Below are 24,314 nucleotides of genomic sequence, written 5' to 3'. Positions count from 1 at the left end.
CGACAAAAGTTTGACTCTTCTGTTCCAAGGTTTCTGTCCCTTAACAAACTTTGTTTCTCACAAAGAAAAACCAGACTTTAGTAAATGAACTTTGGGATCATCTTTCGCGGGGTAGTAGTGCACGTTTAAAGTGTTAGTTATTACAAACTGGGAGAGCGCAATAGCCAAAAATAGCGGAGGAAAAGCGTCTTTCAGTTTCCGACTCGCCGCATAAATGATACGACGTATAAGGTTACGATGACGACATATCAGAATGAGGAGCATCTACGGCTCAAGTACAAAGGGTCCGAGGTTCTATTCCCGCTCGGATTATTTTTGGTTTCTGCTTTAACAAATGAAGTAGCCATTTAACAAGTAAAAGATTAATTCAGCATGTGCGTGCATATAATGCATAAAGCAATAGAAATATTCAAATCAGTTCTAAAACCTTGCAATGTTCCATGTTAACTAGCAACAGAATGTTACCTACTCTGTAAATTTATTAATATAACGAGTTAAATTATTGTTACTTTATTAAATTTATTAATATCACGAGTTAAATTATTGTTACCACAATCGTTGTGTAAAAAATGTTCTTGACATTTCGTGTTTATATCTGTTGACAATGTGCGAATAACAAGGGGTTGAGGGGGAAATCCCCTTTGGTAATACTGGGTGTATGCTCTCATATATGCGGCTAGTCGGGAACTTTTTCTACGCTAGTTTGGGCTACTGCGCTCTCCCAGTTTGTAATATTAACACTTTAAATGTGCACTACTACCCCGCGAAAGATGGTCTCGAAGTTCATTTACCAAAGTATGCTTTCTCCTTGTCAGTGATAAAGACATGATTCTTCCTTATATTAAATTGGTGTTTTTTCCTTATTTATACATATTAAAAGTATTTACATCCTGTTAGATTTCTTTTTTTTTTTTTATTTTTTCATTTTGTGCAAGAAATATCAACAAATAATACTTTATATGCTACTAATTTCTCCTCTCGAGCTTTCGGCTCCCCGCATTATCAAAGGGAGACAACAAAATAGGTCTAAACTCACAAAATACATTAAAAGTTATTTTTGTCCTTTATGTACTGTATGAACCAAATGAAAGTAGTTGTAGTAACTAAAATTATATCTGTTCCAAATACATACAATTTATATTATTATCTAACTAAACATGCAGTTAAACATATATTAATTCTCAAATCTAAATATAGTTATGGCACTTGTTCTAGTTTGAATTAATGAAATTAAATCAATACTATTTTTAGGGATTAGGGATTAGGGATTAGGACTTAGGGTTTTGGGCTTTCGGTATCTATGGGGTCCTGTTAGTCCGTCACGTATGAGGGATGACGTCACACCATCTGGGAAGGAAGACAGGATTGGGGAAGGAAGGAAGTGGCTTGGGACCTGTATGTTGGGTACCATACCGACATTTGCCTGATGTGAACGAGGAAATCTCAGGAGAACCTTACTCAGGACGGCTGGGCTGAGAAAGCTTTTACACTTTTTCGACTGTGTCCCAACTTTGAATCAAACTCAGAACCGGTCGCGATAAAAACGAAAGCGTTAGCGAATACAGCTTCTAAATAGAATGTAAATCGACACAATACTTGCAAATCGGTAAATTTCTTACACAGTTTATCCGATAACACAGATAGCAAGTATATTCATCACTATTAGGAGTATATTCGTTAGTTATTAGCATCTGTGTTACTGTTAGGAGAATATGTGTCACTGTAACGAGAATATATGCCACTGATAGGAGTATATGTGTCACTGTAACGAGAATATGTGCCACTGTTAGGAGTATATGTGTCACTGTAATGAGAATATGTACCACTATTAGCAGTATATGTGTCACTACTAGGAGTATGTGTGTCACTGATAGGAGTATATCTGTCTCTCTTAGGAGTACATGTGTCACTATTACGAGTAAATGCGTCACTGTAATGAAAATGTGTCACTGTAATATGTCACTGTAGAAGTATATGTGTCACTGCAATGAAAAGAGTCTCTCTTAGGAACACATGTGTCACTGTAACGAGTTTATGTGTAAGTGTTAGTAGTATAAATGTCACTGTGAAGAAAACTCAATTAATAACTGATAGAATTTGCTACGTCACAGTGACGTTCTTCATATATCGTACATAAATAAACAAGCTATACTCGGAAAATAAAAACAATAAACTATTACAGATTGGGAACGAGGGGCCTTTTAACGCTACCGAAGTTTGTTCTCTTCGGTTGTTTCGAAATCTACGGATAAGATTTAATAGTCAATCATGTATGATTAGGCTCAACACTGGTAATACGTCCCTTGTTAAATGTAAAACTTCCAATTTAGTAAGTTGTTCCAACGAAAAGTAAGATCACATAAATGACACAGAAAATTTGTTCTCTGTTATGTCAGAAAACGTACAAAATCTCGAATCCGTTTCTTATCACTATTGCGTTGTTGGTGTGGTGATAGCCCAGCAGAATAGTCTGCTAAATTGTCACTGTTGAATTAAAATACATTAGGAAAGTTTTCACCCGTAAGCATGAAGCTATACAAGAATTAGGAAACAAATTTTGTTCGCTTTGCTTGTAGCAATACAAAAATTTGGACATTAAGTCAACTTTCTTCCGTTAGCTTGTAGTGATACAAGAATTAGAACATCACTTAAGTTTTCTTCCATTACCGCGTAGTGATACAAGAATTAGGACATTAGGTAAGTTTTCCTCCCTTTGCTTGTAGCAATACAAAAATTTGGACATTAGGTCAACTTTCTTCCGTTAGCTTGTAGTGATACAAGAATTAGAACATCACTTAAGTTTTCTTCCATTACCGCGTAGTGATACAAAAATTAGGACATTAGGTAAGTTTTCCTCCCTTTGCTTGTAGCAATACAAAAATTTGGACATTAGGTCAATTTTCTTTCGTTAGCTTGTAGTGATACAAGAATTAGAACATCACTTAAGTTTTCTTCCATTACCGCGTAGTGATACAAAAATTAGGACATTAGGTAAGTTTTCCTCCCTTTGCTTGTAGCAATACAAAAATTTGGACATTAGGTCAACTTTCTTCCGTTAGCTTGTAGTGATACAAGAATTAGAACATCACTTAAGTTTTCTTCCATTACCGCGTAGTGATACAAAAATTAGGACATTAGGTAAGTTTTCCTCCCTTTGCTTGTAGCAATACAAAAATTTGGACATTAGGTCAATTTTCTTTCGTTAGCTTGTAGTGATACAAGAATTAGAACATCACTTAAGTTTTCTTCCATTACCGCGTAGTGATACAAGAATTAGGACATTAGGTAAGTTTTCCTCCCTTTGCTTGTAGCAATACAAAAATTTGGACATTAGGTCAACTTTCTTCCGTTAGCTTGTAGTGATACAAGAATTAGAACATCACTTAAGTTTTCTTCCGTTACCGCGTAGTAGAGATGCAAAAAAGCCGGCTTTTTTGAATCGATGGTTTTTTTTCACATAAAAAGCCGGCTTTTTTGGGAAAAAAACGAGAATTTTGGAAATTTTGGCTTTTTTCAACTTCATGATTTTTCTATCTAAATAGCTTTCCGATAGTATATTCTATAGTTAGATAAGAATTTCATGACCTGAATGTGATATTTCGCTCTGAAAATCACCATCAAGATGAATGGAGCACATTACAACGACTTATCAAAAAGATAGTCGTAAACCTGGTTCGTTTGCTGAGATAAAAATCCGAAGTGGTAGTAATTCTTTGGCATAAAAATATTAGCTTCGATATTTAAATACCATTAATCTCACCTTTTTAATAAAACTGACAACGTCTATAAACGATGTTAAACTGGTTTATTATTTGATATAACTTATAATATCCTTTTCTTAAAACTGTTAAGTACACAAACTCACTGACTAGGTAACCATAAAACATGTCCATATCATCAACTATCCCATAATAATCACTTACATATATTAAAAACATTCTTCTTTTGTTAATATGAAATGAACATTCTACTAAGTATAGTGCATATGTATGAGTACTTTCTGCCCAAGGTATAGGTAAATATTACACAAACCAAAGTATTTTGTTATATAAAAATGTCGCTCGACAAAGGGACTGAATATAAAAGTCATGAGTAGGCTTGGCTTTTATCTTCAAGAACCACTGGTCCGTTTACATTAGTGTTCTCACATTACATATGTCCATCATATTTTGATCGCACCTTGTATATCTATTCATTACATTTCACATATACATATATATATAAATACATTCGTAACAATTCTTTCATTTCATCAATATTTATCTTTAATTACATTAATTATATTTATTTTATTATTATCCACTATATTATTAATATATTTCCTTATTAAAATATCGTCGCTTATTTAATTAATCGTCGACGGGTGCGATTTCGAAAAATGTAAAGGACAAACGTGGGTTACAAATAATATTAATCTTTACGGGCGTATTAAATAACAAATAAGTCGGATGTTGCTTTTAAAGGTATACATAGTAGCACTAAGATGTTATAATAAAGAAGAATTTCTTTGAAGGTAGTCGTTGGATAATTGATTTTATAGAATAGAGCTTCTTTTTAACATAATCTTTGACAATTAAGTTTTCAACACAAATCAATCTAATATAAATAATCTTTGCTTTTAATTGATTATAAATCGAATTATAATTCCTCATATTAACAAGAAAGAATAAAAATCATTTGAAAATTAATTTTCCAGTCTACCTAAAACTCTATTTAAGCATTTCAAGTATTTTTAAGAATCGTTTTCATTATTGATATTAACACATAAACTTAAAATGAAAATTTACAAGAATCTACAACTAACATGAATTTAACCTAATTTCAGTAACGGTAATCAGGTTACATTCGAACTTGCATACGGTTCTAATAAAGTACACTGTACTGCGCTATCATGATTAGGTTCTACATTGTGTTGTACATGTCTTTCATCGTGATTCTGACTTTGGTATGAAGTCCCATCTCTTGATCTCCAATTACGTCTATCCACGTAGTTCGCTGCATTTCTGGAATTTCGCTCAGTACTTCGATTATTTTTATATCTACTGCTGTTGAGTGATCTGACATCATAATTACCATGATTAGTTAGGTTAAGCGGATTCCCTACATAACCTTGTCTATTTTGCTCATTTGGATTGCTAGAGTATACTCGGCTTAGGTTAGGTTCTGTATTATTCATACTTCGTATATTTAAATTCCGAACAGGCACCAAATGATCTGAATTATTCTTATTTTTACCCATTCCTGATTGTGAATTCATGGCATGGTATTGAGTTTCGTAGCATTGGACAAGCATCAATAAATGGCTGAAACTCATACACTGTGTGGAAAATAAGATCTGTTGCAGTTTAAATGGAAGCAAATTTCGAATCGATGCTATTATTCTCGATTCCGATTGCAAAGGATTAACGACCTTTAATTCGTTGTAGACATTTACAACAAACTCTACAAGAGATTTGTGCAATCGAGGATTGAAGTGTTGATTTCTAAGGGTGGCATCTCTATTTGCCAGCAAAAAGTGATTTTCATAGTTTGCGATCAATGCCGCTTTGAATTCCTCATAGGTACTAATGTGATCACGTATTGCTTTAAACCATAAGGAACAAGGTGGGAGTAATACATGGGGTATTAATTTCATATATTGTGATCGATCGATAGACATTATATTGCATTCGTCTTGGAATTTCTCTAAGAAAGAAGTAGCATTCTCATTACACTTACCACTGAATTTGCTCATAGCTCTAATTTCACTCATTTTAACACTTAATTTTACCTTCTTTTTCTCATTCCTTGTTCTTGTTGAGTGATAGTTCCTATCCGTGACGTGCTGTGACATGACACCATCTATGTTTCGCTCATCAGTGCTCTTCGGACAACTTTCTTCTAGTATAATATCCTCATCAGATCCGGGCGAAGGCGAGTTCATCTCTGGTGAGTGGGGCAACTCAAAGCGATCACTACCCAAGTTATTACGGTAAATGTTGTCTTTAGCCTGTAACGTTCTAATCTCTTCCTGAATAGTAGCTAACAACTGGGTATTTACACGTATGTTATTAGAGTTGTTGCTGACCTGGATCTTTTGCTGTTTAATGGAAGATTCTATTACTTCTAAATCTTTTTTTACAGCACTAATTTCTTGGTTTTGTTGATTGTGCTTTTCTTGACAATCATCGGATATCCTTTTTAACTTTTCCTCGAACTGTGAGGAAATGTCGTTCACCACCTGGACAATTGTCTGTTTCGTTTCATCTGATTTCTGTTCTATCCGTCTACTTAATTCTTCATATTGCTTGTTAGCTTCGTCAAACTTCAGTTCTATCTTATGTTCCATGGTCTTGTTAGATTCGTTGAATTTCTGTTCCATGGTCTGCTTTAATTCTTCATTTTGTTTGTGAGCTTCGTTGAACTTCTGTTCCATGGTCTGCTTTATCTCGGTAGACATCTGCATGATTTGTCGCTGTAAAGCTAACAAGATATCTTCCGATGCCAATCCTGGTGTTACACTAGTCTCATCGCTGTCACTAGTATTTGATTCCTGCTGCATTGTTTCGTTGTCCATTTTTCTTATGATTACTTTACCACTCCGCAAAATAGTTAAGTTCGTATTCATTAACTGTAATATGAAAGTAAATTCAGCCTTACTCTTCTTCGGGAATTGAATTTACAAAGTCCCGGGTGAGGTAAACCAAATTTTTACAACGACTTATCAAAAAGATAGTCGTAAACCTGGTTCGTTTGCTGAGATAAAAATCCGAAGTGGTAGTAATTCTTTGGCATAAAAATATTAGCTTCGATATTTAAATACCATTAATCTCACCTTTTTAATAAAACTGACAACGTCTATAAACGATGTTAAACTGGTTTATTATTTGATATAACTTATAATATCCTTTTCTTAAAACTGTTAAGTACACAAACTCACTGACTAGGTAACCATAAAACATGTCCATATCATCAACTATCCCATAATAATCACTTACATATATTAAAAACATTCTTCTTTTGTTAATATGAAATGAACATTCTACTAAGTATAGTGCATATGTATGAGTACTTTCTGCCCAAGGTATAGGTAAATATTACACAAACCAAAGTATTTTGTTATAACATGTTTTACGAATTAAAGCTAACATGAAGAATGTAGTATTTGAGGGTAATTTTAGAGGCTATTTAACTTTATTTTAACTTTTGAGTTATCGACATCTTTTTTCTTCTCTAGTTTGTCATCCGCGTTTCATTTCTAAGAGCTTTTAGTACTCTAGCTTCTAGCGCAAAAGTTAAACTTGCCCGTTTTTCTATTTATCCGTCAAAGCATACGTTTTTCAATATATCCGTCAAACCGTACTTCCACATTTCTGTTATACTGTAGCTGTGAAGTGATTTAGCAATAATTTTCCGGACACAACCTTGAATACCAATTTATACAAATAATCAGTAGCGGATTTAGAAAATTACTTTAGGAGGTTTTTTTCTGATTGTTTCGTTTCCTAAAAAGTCCTAATTTTATTTGGGAAGTGCTTGAAGTTTATGAGTACAGGCATAACTAATATTTCGTTTCGTTTATATGTTTAGCAATAATCTTCCGGATACAACTTTAAAAATCATTTTATACTGAGAATCAGTGGCGGATTTAGAAAAGTATTTTGGGAAAAGTTTCCTACTAATGTTTAGTTTTTCTAAACATTCGTAATTTTTATTTGACGGGAGCTTAAAGTTTATGAGTAAAGGCATAAATAATAGATATTTAGTTTGTTGCAGACATTCCGTAACTTTGGGGAACGGGCTTCAGTCCGAAAGACCGCCCCCCTAACCTTCGCAAAACCGTCACTGCTGGTAATTAGTAATAATAACGATTTAAAAACAATAAAAAAAGAAGTCGCCCAACTCACAGTACACGCACTATTTCTACATTCACAGATGGAATGAAGAAAAGCTTTGTCAGAATGGTCGAATGCTGGTTGAATCCCGAACTTCCCGATAGAAGCGCAAAAGCTAATCACTCAGTCATGTTTGTTGTGCAGTTGTATTTAGCTTAAGTTAAATATATTCCGTAGTCTTTTTTTTTGGGGGGGGGGGAGTTCCGTAATGATATGTTGAATCCCTCTTGTTAAAAATTCAGAAAACTTGAGGATTGGGTAAACTGTGATGGTGGTTCTATAAAACTTAACTGTAGAATTTCAAGAATATACAGAACCAAAAGCTCTAGATGTGCAGCCTTTAAGTGTATGATATAAATCTAAGTATTTCTCTTATGTTTTATTTTAATTTTATTTTGTTTCAAAAAGAGGGTATGGAATATTTTGAAGTAAAAATACTACATACTATTTTGCTAGTTATTTGTGTATTCTTTAAAGAGAAGTGTTTACTTTTAGGGTTGGCTGGTTTACACCAACTTTTTTTTAATAACTGGTTTAAACCACAAAAATAAAAGGAATGAAACATGCGAATCGTGTGAACTTCATGGTAACGTTTCCAGATATCAAACCACCTGCAATAGTTTTATTTCCCTTTCACCTTTTAATCAAGGTGTCCCATGTTCAATTCTCGGTCGAACCACAAACCTTCTTTCATGCGTAACCCAAGTAGCGGTTCGGATGTCAGTTTAAGCGAAAGTCTTCTCCTTGATAACCTCGGTATTTCGTAAGGATGTTAAGCCTAAATATACGAAACAAACCAAATTGTATATTTCTACATGCCTAAATGCGTGTTGTTTTATAAAGAAGCCAATATTGCTTAAATATATTGATAGAAATTGGCAAAATTTATCGATTGCCTACGTAGCTTCCAACATTAGCTTGGATTGGACTTTCAATGGTATCTACGTACCGGTACTAAATTTGTAATTTAATACCTCAGTTTTAGCGTACTGATTATGGTACGTTGACCTTTAAATTTTACATGCAAAGCAATAACAGAATTTTCCCGTTATTGACTTACATTTCAAGTAATGACGGGATTTTCCCAATGACTAGGGCGGGAGATTCTCAACTTAAGAAATTTACTGACCGCACTTCTTTAAGCTTATGGGAGTTCTTCCGGCATAGCCCCCCTGTTGCATAATAACATCAAGGCGAAACAAACTTATTTCTGTGAATATGTAATATAAATACATAAAGCAAAAAATCTAAGTCAAAAAAGCCTGGTTTAAACCAAAAAAGCCTGGTTTAAACATCCCCCAAAAAACGGGTTTTTGGCATTTTCAAAAACAACCACGATTCTTGCCAACTCTGCTTACTTTTGTATATAGGAGGTTAAAAAATTCTCATTATATACATTGGTTAATCCTGTGGAATTCATAATGTAAATATGTTGAAGAAAAATTGTTTGAAATATTTTTTCGAAATTCATAGTTTATTTTCGATGTTTTATATTATTATCAGCATCAACAACTAATTAAATTTTTTTTTGTGTTATAGAGAAGCGATACAAAGTCTGTTTTATCAATTTAAAGCAGTATTTTGAAAAAAGCCCAAAATTTCCGAAGCAAAAAAGCAAAGCAGAAAAAACCGAGTTTTTTCCAAAAAAGCCGGTTTTTTTCCGAGCCCTTGCATCTCTACCGCGTAGTGATACAAGAATTAGGACATTAGGTAAGTTTTCCTCCCTTTGCTTGTAGCAATACAAAAATTTGGACATTAGGTCAATTTTCTTCTGTTAGCTTGTAGTGATACAAAAATTAGAACATCACTTAAGTTTTCTTCCATTACAGCGTAGTGATACAAGAATTAGGATATTAGGTAAGTTTTCCTCCCTTTGCTTCTAGCAATACAAAAATTTGGACATTAGGACAATTTTCTTCCGTTAGCTTCTAGTGATACAAGAATTAGAACATCCCTTAAGTTTTCTTCCATTACCGTGCAGTGACAAAAGAATTAGGACATTAGGTAAGTTTTCCTCCCTTTGCTTCTAGCAATACAAAAATTAGGAGAATGCGCAAGTTTTCTACTCTCTACTTTTGACGATTTAGAAATTAGAACATTGAGTAAGCTTTTCCCTGTTAGTTTGTAGCGATACAAGAATTAGGACAGTTGGTAAGTGTTCTTACGCTAACGTATAGTGATAAAAGAATCAGGATATTAGGTATATTTCCGTCCCTTTTCTTGTATCCATACAATGATTAGGACATTAGGTAAGTTTCCGTCCCATTGTTTGTAACGATGCAAGAATTACATCAGTTAAGGTTTCTCCCATTAGCATGTAACGATACAAGAATCAGCACATTAGGTAAATTTCCGTGCCTTTTCTTATACTGATACAAAAATTAGAACATTAGGTAACTTTTCTTTCGTTAGCATGTAACGATACAAGAATTAGGATCAGGTAAGTTTCTTCCGTTAGCTTGTAAGGATATAAGAATTAAGACTTAGGTAAGTTTCCCTCCCTTTGCTTGAAGCAATACAAACATTTGGAGATTGCGCAAGTTTTTTTCTCTTTACTTTTGGGGATTTAGAAATTACAACGTTGAGTAAGCTTTTTCTTTTAGTTTGTAGCGATACAAGAATTAGGACAGTTGGTAAGTGTTTTTTACGTTAGCGTATAGTGATAAAAGAATCAGGATAATTAGGTATATTTCCGTCCCTTTTCTTGTATCCATATAATGATTAGAACATTAGGTAAGTTTCCGCCCCAATTTTTGTAACGATGCAAGAATTAAAGCATCAGTTAAGTTTTCTCCCATTAGCATGTAACGATACAAGAATCAGCACATTAGGTAAATTTCTGTGCCTTTCCCTGTACTGATACAAAAATTAGAACATTAGGCGAGTTTTCTTTTGTTAGCTTGTAACGATACAAGAATTAGGACTTCTGGTAAGTTTCTTCCGTTAGCTTGTAACGATATAAGAATTAAGACTTAAGTAAGTTTTCCTCCCTTTGCTTCAAGCAATACAAAAATTAGGAGATTGTGCAAGTTCTCTTAACTTTTAGCGATTTAGAAATTACAATGTGAGTAAGATTTTATATGTTAGTTTGTAGCGATACAAGAATTAGGTAGTTGGTAAGTTTTCTTACGTTAGCGTATAGTAACAAAAGAAATATTACATTAGGTATATTTCCGTCCCTTTTCTTGTAGCCATACAATGATTAGGACATTAGGTAAGTTTCCGTCCCATTGTTTGTAACGATGCAAGAATTAGAATATCAGTTACGTTTTCTTCCATTAGCATGTAACAATACAAGAATCAGTATATTAGGTAAATTTATGTGCCTTTTCTTGTAGTGATACAAAAATTAGAACTTTAAGTGAGTTTTCTTTGATTAGCTTGTAACGATACAAGAATTAGGACTTCAGATATGTTTCTTTCGTTACCTTGTAAGGATATAAGAATTAAGACTTAGGTAAGTTTTCCTCCCTTTGCTTCAAGCAATACAAAAATTAGGAGATTGTGCAAGTTCTCTTAACTTTTAGCGATTTAGAAATTACAATGTGAGTAAGATTTTATATGTTAGTTTGTAGCGATACAAGAATTAGGTAGTTGGTAAGTTTTCTTACGTTAGCGTATAGTAACAAAAGAAATATTACATTAGGTATATTTCCGTCCCTTTTCTTGTAGCCATACAATGATTAGGACATTAGGTAAGTTTCCGTCCCATTGTTTGTAACGATGCAAGAATTAGAACATCAGTTAAGTTTTCTTCCATTAGCATGTAACAATACAAGAATCAGTATATTAGGTAAATTTATGTGTCTTTTCTTGTAGTGATACAAAAATTAGTACTTTAAGTGAGTTTTCTTTGATTAGCTTGTAACGATACAAGAATTAGGACTTCAGGTATGTTTCTTTCGTTACTTTGTAAGGATATAAGAATTAAGACTTAGGTAAGTTTCCCTCTCTTTGCTTGAAGGAATACAAAAGTTTTCTTCTCTTTACTTTTAGCGATTTAGAAATTACAATGTTGTATAAGCTTTTTTCTGTTAGTTTGTAGAGATACAAAAATTAGACAGTTGGTAAGTTTTCTTACGTTAGCGTATAGTAATAAAAGAATAATTACATTAGGTATATTTCCGTCCCGTTTCTTGTAGCCATACAATGATTAGGACATTAGGTAAGTTTCCGTCCCATTGTTTGTAACGATGCAAGAATTAGAATATCAGTTACGTTTTCTTCCATTAGCATATAACGAAACAAGAATTAAGCCTTAGGTAAGTTCTCTTCCGGTTTTTTTGTAGCGATGCAAAAATTAGAAAATTAGGTAAATTTCTGTCATTAACTGATACAACATACAAGAGCTAGGGCATTAGGTAAGTTTTCTCTCGTTAGCTTGTAACGATATAAAAATTATCACTTCAGGTAAGTTTTCTTCCGTTAGATTGTAAATTCCGTTAGCAAAGAAATTGAAAATTAGCCAATGTGACTTCCGTCAAGAACCATGACTGCGTTATCAATTTTGATAGACCTGAAAATTCTATGCTTTTCTTGTAGGTCAAACTTATACTCTATGCGCTTGGATATATCAATATTTTATACTGATTACCAAGGGAAAACAAGAAACAGTTTCTGATTTTGATTCAGTTCCTCAAGAACATATCTCAACTCAGAATTTATTCTCATATTGAGACCGGAAGTGGTAGCTCTCCACTTCCGGTTAAAATGGTAATTTTGTACGGTTTGAAAAAAAAAACTTGATAATTTCTGGATAACTTCAGGCTGTAGTGGCTGTTCAAGTATGTGTATTTCGTTGTCAGACATTCGAGCAAAAATATAAGGAAATGTATTATATTATCCTAAACTTCGTTGTGTTTGTAAACACCAAAACGTTGTTTAATTTATAAACAAACCCACGTGTTTTTTTTAAACTACAAATTACTACAGAAAGAAGACGACAAAAATCATCGTCACCATTTACTTATGTGATAGAGAAAGAACATCAGCACCACCACCGCTCAGAGAAAGGTATAAATCTTTATTCAATGACACAAACGACATCAGTCTCAGATAATCATCACCTCTCCCTTAGCTTGCTTAGAGGTTTGAGAAATTTTAACCTAACCTAAGCCTCCTAGATTGACTGGAACTTTGAATTTTATTGTACCCACTTAGTTTGCCTGGAACATTTTGAAAACTTAATTGCTCTCCTAGCTTGTGTAGAGGTTTGAAAAGTTCTAACCGCAAACACCCGACTTTGCCTGGAGTTTCGTGGCTTTCCTTCCTATCTAGCTTGCCTGGAGCTTTGCGGGAATTCAGCGTCTCTTTGCTTGCGTGAAACACTACAAATCCTAAGCCACACTCACTGAGGTTGCCTGGAGCTTTGTAAAAAAATTCCTTGGGCTACCTGGGCCTTAGGACACCAATTTACCCTAACTAATTAATGTATGTTGTATTAGTAATACTGTTTTATATTATTATATAACAAAAAGCTTTGTAATAAAAGGTTGTGAAAAATAACAATCCCGTTCATAAATTGCTAGGTTCTACCTGATCAAGGTACGTTTACAGTATAGAGACCGTAGAGTCCCAAACAAACTTTGAAAAAATTCTGGATACATTGTCCGTCTCCAACCCAAAGGAAAAGCGTCCATGTTTCAAACTGTACCATCAGGAAGCTACTAACTCAACAATTGAACCAACTAGGGGTAAAATTGAGGGGAAACGCAGGTGGACGCCGTTCTCCCACTTCCAAAAGAAATATCTTGGGGCGTCGCTCCACTTCCCTAAAAATTAAAATAGGCAAAGATAAACATGAGAAACGACGTTACGTCACGTATCACTCTACCTTTCTAGATCCACTTTTACCCATGGAACCAACTAATTGTTTTTTTTTTAAAGTTTCAAGCACTATATATATAAGCTATATTATCGAAACGCCACTTCTACAAAAAAAAAGTTTTCTTTTTGAAAGTTATTAAAAATTGTCTTACAGGAAAAACTGTTAACAGAAAGACGAAAATAAATTACACAAAAAATGATTACAAGATTTTTTTATTTAAAAAAAGAGGAAAAAGAAAGAAAATCGAATTAAATATAGAAATTTAGCAGAAAGAAGTCAAGTTTTAAAAAAATGAATACTTTTTTTCCCTTCTACAAGAATTAAAAAAAAAACAAATTCTGTCCCTCTACCACAATATTCTAAAAAAAATAATTACCTTTTTCTTTTGCATATCTCATTAAATAGTTTTTTTTAAAAAAAAATCTTTTCCCGAATTCTTTTCTTTTGATGTTTCTTTAAAGAGGTACTTCTGTTGATGATACGATGATACATGTTTTAACAGATTCAAGATGTTAAAAGAATATATATATATATATATATATATATATACTAGTAGAAATAGCTCTTTTCATTTGTTATTAAGGATTGCTTTTAAGAATCTTCTCCGTTCTTTAACTTTTGATTTCACTTTCTCATGTTTTTTTTTTTTTCCTTGCAGACCTTTTTCACCTCATACCTTTAGTGTAATAGAACATAAATTATACGACATATCCTGCAAAGCCTTCTTTTTTTTTTAACAGTTCCCAAATAAGGATTTCTATTTCTGACGTCATTAAGGAAAAAAAACTCTACTTCTTTGGAGCACGTGTTGTCCAGGAGACCACGCGAGACGAGAAACAAAGATTTTTCCGTCTCGATTCTCGGAAAATCTTTTTTTTTTTTTCCTTTTGTAAATTTATACGCACAAAATTTATGCCCTGATTTTGTTTCTTGATTTCATATAGAACTTATCAAAATCCTCCCGTGCCACGAGAGACCCAGAAAGGGTGTGATATAACAACATTCACGCACCATATTTATGGTTAGAGTATATTGTCTAATAGGCTGAAAAATGCAAAAACTGTTTTTTTAAGTCGTGATAGCGAAACAGATGCGAATTAGGAAGGCTAAAAACGAGTAATATAAAAGTAAATTCGGTTTATATGTTCCGGTCGCACATGCGTTGTAAAGTTTGCCAAAAATATGGAAAACTCATTACATTCTTACGATATTTTTTAACCAATGCCGGATTTGGGTTTGATGGGGATCTAAGGTATTGAAAGTAATGGAGCCCTTTATATTTCTATACCGTGGTCCGGAAGTGGGAGTATCCTTTTTTTTTTTTTTTTTTTACGGTTTTAGACTTTACCCACATTTGTTTGGTAACATTGCTTGGTATTGAGGGTTTCATAAAGTAACAAATAAGAAACACTCGATATCACACAAAGCAGGAATTACGAGCAGCTGTGGAACCTGCCTTTACCCTCGTGACTCCGTAGTAAATATGTACAGACATTGAACCATAACTAACATTATACTGTTGAAACTAAAGGGGAGTACGCCCACTTCCCGACCACTTGTAGCTTTTTTTTTTTTTAAAATATATGCTATATGGTAATTTATGAAACTAATAGATATCTAAGTACGTTTATACATAAAATGTATATTTCGTCAACTTGATTTACTGTTTTGAAGATATCACAGAAAAACTGTAAAATTAGCGGTAGTTTAATTTCGTCACAATGAAGCCCTTGCCGATCGTCTCTGTTTCCTTTTACATCAACTATGATCAACGCTCCACTCCATGCTTCTAAATGTGGAGGCCGCGTCATTCTATTCAGTTTGGTAAAGTTTGAAACGTTTCCAGGGATCCAATGTAGATAAATACAGTCTGAATATCATCTAGGGTTGATAACTAGTGCCTGAAGTTCAACTCGACTCTCTCAACCAATCGTGTGAGATTTTTCTATGTCAGGTTATTAGAGTAACTCAAAATGGAATGCAACCTTCAAAGATTACATAATTTGTAATACCAATAAAAATTCGCTGGAAACAGAGAGAAATCTAGAAGAAAAAATTTTGGGGGCAGCTACCAGAACCCAGATTATGATAGGTATATCGTGAGTTTACTATAAACTTTCAAAAATATATAAGTAATAGCTTCAATTATATTTGTCACAAAAAACTGGAGGCTTAGGCCCCTCTTGCCCCGGGCTAGATCCGTCTCTGGTTGGAATTAATCAAAATATCGTTGAAACTGTTGCAATAAAATTATTATAAGATCTATAAATATATGTAGCTTCTTTTTACTGCCACGTGAAAAGATGGTACATTCCCTCGCTATAGCCTTAAAAATTTCCTTGCTCAGAAATGAGAAAAACGTATGTTCAAAAGAAAATAAGTAATTTTTACTCATTATTTGCAGAAAATATCTCATTATTTTCAAGCGTGTTTTCATTTGTGAGCTCAACGCAAATTTTCAGGTTCCGATTTATGAGATTTCCTCGTTTTTTTAAAAGTGAGAATGGAATAGTGCGTCAATTGAAATATCATAGATGATTAAAAAGGAACGGTAACAATCTTACTGAAATAATATTACGATGTTTTACTAGGGAGTAATATTGCTAGGGCTTAGTATACTATACAGGAAATGAGATAAAGGATTTCAGTTATAGCAGAATGCGAATGGATATGAGTAATCGGTACGCTGATGCGGCTGAGGCGGAGTATCAATACATATCATGTGACAGTGGCGAGGAGCAGCACATATATCAGCTTTCGATCGTAAGTTTGAGTGAATTGTAAACATACTACGATAGACTAAAAGATACTGTAATCCATTCGTTAGGGTGTAGAACGCTGACCCCTCTCATATAGGTTATATAGGCTGTAGTAATCAGGTTGGCTCCTTTATGTATGTACCAAAGCTCTGTACTCATTTCACATAATAACGGGTGAAGATGGGTTAGAGCCCCTAGGAGCGTTGTTCTCTATATTACAATAGAATGGGGAGGCATGTCAATGTTTTATACCCTTTGCTATTCGTTATAAGGTGCAAAAAAGGTTATGTATGGAAACAAAGAACACATAAGCTACCTGTGTAGTTAGAAACCGCGTTAAAAAAAAGGTTATGGAATTGTAATGCAGAGGTACTTTGTACTGATAACCTAGCATAGATTGGCGCCTCCTCTTTTCATCCCCACTAATCGTTTTAATGACGGGGGCGCGGTGGCTCAGTGGTAGAGCGTTCACCTCTGGTGTTTGGGGTCCCAGGTTCGATCCCAGCCCCCGCCAAGTGAACTTTGTGGTGGACAAACACCGTGCTCGTGGGTTTTCTCGGGGTTCTCCCGTTTCCTCCCACTTTCTTCATTCCACCATTTCACTCATCGCTCATTATCACCGTCTCCTTTAGCCTAACCGGCATAACCGTGGGACGTAAAACTTAAAGATTTCATTTCATTTCGTTTTAATGACATACGTTTATAGGTTATTTGTGGCATAGTATTGTACGCATTTATTCTTAATTACACGTAGGGCCGCGGTAGCTCAGTAGTAGAGCCACCTCTGATGCATGAGGCTCTTGGTTCGATCTCAGCTCGCGGCAAGTGGGCTTTGTGGTGGATAAACACCGTGTGCGTGGGTTTTCTCGAAGTTCTCCCGTTTCTTCACACTTTCTTCATTGCACCATTTCATTCATTTCTCTTCATCGCCGTCTCCTTTAGGCTCCCGACACAACTATGGGACATAAAACTCAAAGATTTCATTTCATTTTTTTTTTTAATTAAGGTCCCAAGATTGTGCTCCAAGGCTAAGAAAGACAATGATAGAGATGAATAATAATGGTGTAATGAAAGTGTGAACGTCGTTTCTTGGCATTGTTTGCATGAATATAGGTTTGTGTCCTTGTTTCCAATCTGAATTGTGTCCTTAGCAGTGAAGTTTCAGCATATTTATGAGGGGCAGAAACTGTCTCATACCGCTGCCATAATGAAGAAGGTGCAATGTAGGGGGTGAGTCCTGGGTCTCCGGACCTTCTCCGAAATCGCTACTTTTGTGTAAATTTTATATAATTTTAGGGGCTATTTTACAAATTTTAATACAATTTGTCCTCTATTGAACTTGAACCCCTTCCGAAATAAATTCCTACGTACGTTCCTTGTAGAAGGAAACTGCAGAATCCTGGAAAATTCCGCGCACACGGTGTTTTCTCATGTAGGCAACTTGTTTATGGCAGATAAGTAGGCATATTGGACCGCGATCACTTAGTGGTAGAACCGCCTCGGATGAATGGGGTCCTTGGTTTGATTCTAGCTCCACCAAGTGTGCTGTGTGAGTAGACACCAGTATGGGTGTTTTCTCGGGATTCCCTCACTTTCTTCATTACACCATTTTCGTTCTTATCAGAATAATGTCTCCCTAAACGTCGTAGCATAATCGTGGGACGTTACACTCCATCAGAAATTGTTGGCATCTGGCTGAAGTAGACGGATAATTCTTGAATCTGAATTACCAAGAAGTGAGTATAATGTTGGAAGAAAAGAGAGAAAATCTTGAGTAAACCCACGTCGATGAAAAAGAAGTCTTGAGAAAGTGGACAGTGATAAAAAGGAAAATGTTCAACTGTTTGATGCAGTAGGAATAAATAAGGCACTTAAAATTCAAGTGTTCGTGATCTTCGTGGAATTTTCTTGCGTTGAAATGAAGATTTAAATGTGTTATGTCTCAAACAATATAACTGTACATGTTTATTTAATATAAATTCTGTATGTACTAACAGTTTGATTTTTTTTTTTGCATGTTTATATTTTGTTTATGACTTACCCTTCTTCCTCTCTTAGCCACGTTTCTGTGCTTATTGAGCTCCTCCGTGGCTAAGCGGTTAGAGTACGCGCCTCTGGCGTGGGAGACTCGGGTTCGATTCCCGGCGGGAGCTCATGTGGTTCGGCTTCCACGTTAATCAGTAGGTCCACGTCTTATATAGCCTCGCTGCTGAAAGGCACGCTAAACTAAAATCAACTCAACTCATCCGTTTCTAGCTTTTACGAAAGGGATTACTCTTTTTTTTTTTTTTTTTTTGAGAAATGTATTTCTTAAAATTGGGGTTATATGTTTCATTTCCTCAAATGGTACTTTCTCAATTTTAAGAAAAAAAATACATTTTTTCACAAATTTGAGAAAGCATTTGCACCTTCAGAAATGAGACATAATTCCTCACATCAGAGCCATTGTTTCTCAAAATGAGTTGAGAAAATCGAAAACCCACTTTTAAGAACATATTATGCGGTGCACAGGTAAGAAACGGATGTTCTGAAACATGAGGATTATTTCTTGAATTTAAGAAACCATTTTTAACAGTGTATGTAGTAACTAGTGCCGATAGCCTAATGCATTCAGACTACTGCATTCTAACTTGCACAAGATAAATTCACTTGGGTAGTTCTGAACATAACAATACATAAAATACTCTTAATATATACAAACGCACTGCTTATATCCTTAGAACGAATGGATCAAATCACTATGATTCCAGCTCCTATTCTTTCCTTTAGTGATCCATTATTGGCTCTCTATCGATCACTATGAAAATCAGTGCCAAGGCTAGTGATTCTGAATGTTATGAAAATACTTCTGCACATTACTTTTCACACTTACGTGCAACGAAATATCTACAATTTCGCGATATAAAAAGTATTACCGCGTAGGGCTGTAATTCCTTTATATTTTACTATTATTTCGCCAGTTTGTCGTTATACGTCTTATTCTTATGCATCCACTGTTGCCAGACTCAATTTTTTGTCGAATTTCAAAGAGTACGCGAATGAGTAGAACTACAGTTCTATCCACATACAAGCACAAGATACCATATCTCTTATACTGCGAAGACTTATTATAATAGCTAAGTGTAATGGCACGGAAATGTGGTCCCCATTACAAGCGGAACTGGGAAACAGAAGTCCCCTTACAAGCAGGACTGGGAAACGAGGGCCCAATTATAAGCGGGACTGGAAAACAGAGGTCCCATTGCAAGCGAGTTGGGAAACAGGGCCCCATTACAAGCAGGACTGGGGAACGAGGTCCCCATTATAAGCGGGACTAGGCAACAGAGGTCCCATTGCAAGCAAGTTGGGAAACAGGGCCCCATTACAAGCAGGACTGGGGAACGAGGGTGCCATTATAAGCGAGGTTGGGCAACAGAGGTCCCATTGCAAGCAGGTTAGAAAACAGAGCCCCATTACAAGCAGGACTGAGGAACGAGGTCCCTATTATAAGCGGGGCTAGGCAACAGAGGTCCCATTGCAAGCAAGTTAGGAAACAGGGCCACATTACTTGCTTCATAAGAACCTAATACTAACAATACAGAACGCTCTTGTTCTACGTGTGAGTTTTATCTTATTTGCTTTATCTTATTATTTGGAAATCACATTACAACCAGTCGTTTCTTTAAATTTTGCCCCCCCCCCCCTAGGATAGTGAGGCCCTAAGATATAGCTTGTTTAGCTTATGTGTAAATTCGGCACCGTTTTTAACATTTGTAAATTAGCCCTCTTTCCGAATGTGATAGCTCAAATTCTTATGTATTAGAACCATAGAAAATAATGTTTAAATATTATTTAAATCCATCAACATCTTTCAATAGCGAATTGCCTTCAAAGTTAATGAAATTTTAAAAACAAATTTGCAAAGAAAGGTAGGTGATAGTTCAAGGAAAAGTCATTAACAACTTTCTTTACTGCATAGAAGTTTAAATGCTTAAAAACAAATTATTTTAATCCATTAGTAATATTTATAAACATACAGTATTTTTTTGGACAAAACTAAGCTTTTTCCTGAAGAGTCGTGAAAGGCCAAGAAAATCGGGTTCAACAGTTAAACGTCTTCGTTTTCACTCATTCTTAACTGAAGGCAGGGGCGGAATCAGGACGGCCCTCTGGGGGGTTTGTAATGCTGCTATTTAGAGCTACTTTTGAGAGCTCCAAACTCTAGGATGGGTTTTATTTATATATAATATAAGAAAGTTTCCTATTCTGGGGGGCGATCACCTCCTCCTCCTGGATCCGCCCTTTCCTGAAGGTACTGTGAAATCTGATTTATGGGCGAAGTTAGGCATGATTGACCTTGACGGCTGATAAAAGAAACCATCCCTAGATTCAGCTTCGAGTGAGTTACAACGAGCCCCAGAATTTCTTAGAATTGACAACCGTTGATTGATGACTTATCATGTTGTCTTGGTTCCTTGTTAACTATACTTTTTAAATAATATTTGTATTTATTTTTTACTATTTATTACAAAATTATTTATTTTGTACAGTTTGTTACAAAATAAATAATATTTGTACTTATTTTGTACTGTATATAACAAAACTATTTATTTTGTACTGTTTGTTACAAAATAAATACAAATATTACTTAAAAATTAGTTAACCAGGAACCAAGACAATATAATAAGTCATAAATTACCGTTGGGTTCATTTTTCTAGTCGCTGCCTTAACCTGGATTTTTGGGTAATTCATATTGTGGCCACACTGTAATTTCTATGGATGGCAACACTGAGAATTCTTCCGATTTGTATTTTTGGGTGTAGAATGGCATTATCTTATTCTTTTTCACGTACGAAAAACGGGCAAAAGAAAATTGGTTGGCCTTTGTATCATTTTTAGTAGTCTGCCCCCTTAACCAACAATCGGATTCCGTGGCAAAGGAATTTTGGAGTCTGCTATGCGAAGTAGTTCAGTGTCTAATGTCTGACTAAAAGATTCTTTGTTGTTATACTCTTCCGTTAATTTAATTTCTCGAAAAGCTGCCACTCCCACCCGCAAATAATAATAATAATAATAATAATAATAATAATAATAATAATAATAATAATAATAATAATAATAATAATAATAATAATAATAATAATAATCTGGCTGGAGATGTGCTTTTCTAGCTTTGCTAGTTCTTTTAATGCATGTTTCTAGTGTTTTTTAGTTTCTTATTTGTTTTTTTTTAGTGTTTTTCGTCTTTCTCTTACTTTGTGCATGATTTTCTGTTTCTTAATTGACCAATAGATGTTGTATTGAGCAAGCACTTCGGTGCCAAGTCTAGGCTGGATCTCTTGCGGGAGTGTAGCAGACGTACTCCGATCGAGACCAGTTATTGGGTATCTCTTGCAACAGACGGATGGTTTTACCAGAGTGGAGGCCGATTCGCTATTTTTCTCTTGGGTCTATGAGTAATTCACTACTTATGCAACGAGTCATCTTTTTGCCGAGTCTATGCGAGGTTTATTGCGAGAGGTACTGGGATCGTTACCGAGCATCTCCACCATGAAGAGGGTGTGTAAGAGGGAGGAAAAATCGGCAAAGATTCCTTCTACACACAAGCCGTCAGAAGAAATAAGTGGGGAATCTAGCTCAAGACGACAGGTATTAGGATCGGACGGCTGTCCTCTGAAGTAAAAGGATGGTTATCCAGTAAGGAAATAACAAGATAATTTTCTGGGAAAGAGAGACTGTCAGTCAGTTAGTCAGTCAGTATTTGACAGTTTTTATTTTGCTATAGAGTTTCGAGATAATTATCGCCTGACTCTTATGTGAATTAGGTATTCATCCTGTGCTTTATTTGTGCTTGTTGTTATAAATGTTCAGAAACCGTCGCTAGAACATGTAGTATTTTTTATGGAGCCTTGGGCATTGGATGGATTTGATGTGGCGGATCTAGATGTCCAAGATCATGCAGCATTGGGTTTCAGCATTGGCGCGAAAATTCTCTGGATTGGATATTGATGACTTCTTCCAGGAATGGTAGATCGAGGTCTTCATGTAGTTGCTGAATTCTTGTATAACGATCATGACCAGTAATCATTCTTGCAGCTTGATTTTGGACAACTTGTAAGTGACGTTTGTTCGATGGGGCGGCGATGGTCCAGATTGGGTGGCCATAGAGTAAAGCTGATATTATGAACATTCGGGAAGGAGTTTAAGAGAGTGATGGTAATACCTTCGTTATGACGTCTGGGCGAGAAGCAGTCACTCCTCGATGATCAACACCGGTGTCCAAAGGCTCGGCTCCCTACTTTCTCAAAGGCTATAATCGTCAGCTGGTCTCGAAGCGTTGTCGTGGTTCCTTCTTGTGTATCGAATTCTCGTCCACTGGTCAGATGCAACAGTCATTCGCCAGATCGCAATCCAGCTTCAGCACCAACCTCCTAAACCGGAAGTCTCCGGTCCTATTTATAGTCCGGGCCAGGGCTCGGCGACTATTACAGGTGAGCTAAGAAGTGAGTCCCAGACGTCACGGGAGGTGTGGTGTAAGGTAGTGGGAGGAGTCAGGAAAGAGTCTCTCATACATTTATTACAAAAAGCAAAAACAATTACATAAAAACATATTACATTTACAGAGTGCTGATTCAGCTAAACACTGAGCAGTCAGTTACTGTTCTTCATAGAATCAGTCCACATGTTGCTCGTTTCTTACGAAATAATAACAACACATTATAATATTCCAAAAGTCTCTGTCCTTTCCTGAAATGCACTAAATTGCAATAAACACAAACAGCACAGACAAAATTAGGCAGCCGACATCATTGTTCGCTGAAAAATATTATATATGCAAAATCAATCGATTAATAATAATAGTTCAATCACTGTCAGTCTTTAATGTGGGCACCAGTACAAACACACAGATTCCTTTACATTATGTACAGGATATGGCATTAAAAACTATGAAGTGCGAGCAAGATATTGATTTCGAATTTTCTTCCGAAAGACTTTTTTTTTATTCTTGACATTCACCCGTAGTATCCTCCTCCGAACCCTCAAAAAGACTTCTGAGTACGCCACTGATAGACAGGACACGTAATTGAAAAAACGGTAAAATAATTTAAGGCTGATGACTGCGAATCGGTAACCTTTCTCGAACAGGTCTCTCCGTATTCGAGATACAACCGAAGCCTACTCTTGAAAGAAATTCCTGGTTACGCCACTAATAATCTCCTAACATTAAAAAAAGCAGAAAGATCGAGAAAGATGATCGGGTAAATTGGAGATACGCAAATCCGAATCTGATGACCGTTTGTCAATATTTTGACATTAAGAATACACAATGTGAAGAATGAAGTAGCACCATTTTCTATATCGCTTTAATGGTGATTGGTGATTCTAATGGTGACTTTCGTTATCCTCAGAGTGAATAAATGAGTATAAATAAATGACAATAATAAAACTTTATATTGTACTCACCTTTCTGGATGTCGAAGGCTCAGGCACTGACTCCATGACCTTACGTTGTCGCACTGCCAGCTCCGGTGGCGGCGACTGGCTCTGACGCGTTCTTCTGCTCGACATGTTGCTGTGGAAGAACAAGAAAAGTGTGTTACACAAGTAGACATAAACACAATATATGGTATCTATGAAGTTTGTAGTAGTTCAGCAGCCCCATTTATAAACCTCACTAACTTCATGTCCCTTTTCTTGGTCTAGTATGCGTACTTTTCCTTATAAAGCGGACTTAAAGTTCGATTTCAGAAGGGGTATATTCGAAGATCTGCCTTAGTTGTGTATTATGCTCGTTTTTACTCGTAGCTTGCAACTTTCAGTTTGAAAACTACTTGTAGAACTTTCCGAACAGCATGGTACTTTAATAAAAACGA

At 35.3% G+C, this 24,314-nt stretch overlaps 1 long non-coding RNA gene across 1 annotated transcript in view; it reads right to left on the bottom strand.

Moving 5' to 3' along the window:
- The window catches only part of LOC145675548 (uncharacterized), a 377,258-nt gene that overhangs the window by 201,701 nt on the left and 151,243 nt on the right, over positions 1–24,314 (bottom strand). Inside the window, exon 2 of the long non-coding RNA XR_014129150.1 lies at positions 23,905–24,013. This is a non-coding gene — a long non-coding RNA (uncharacterized LOC145675548). The remainder of the gene's footprint in view (positions 1–23,904; positions 24,014–24,314) is intronic.

This window comes from Thermobia domestica, chromosome 18, assembly GCF_964235325.1.
Source record: "Thermobia domestica chromosome 18, izTheDome1.hap1.1, whole genome shotgun sequence".
NCBI lineage: Eukaryota > Metazoa > Arthropoda > Insecta > Zygentoma > Lepismatidae > Thermobia > Thermobia domestica.
This window is presented reverse-complemented; position numbering and strand designations above follow the sequence as displayed.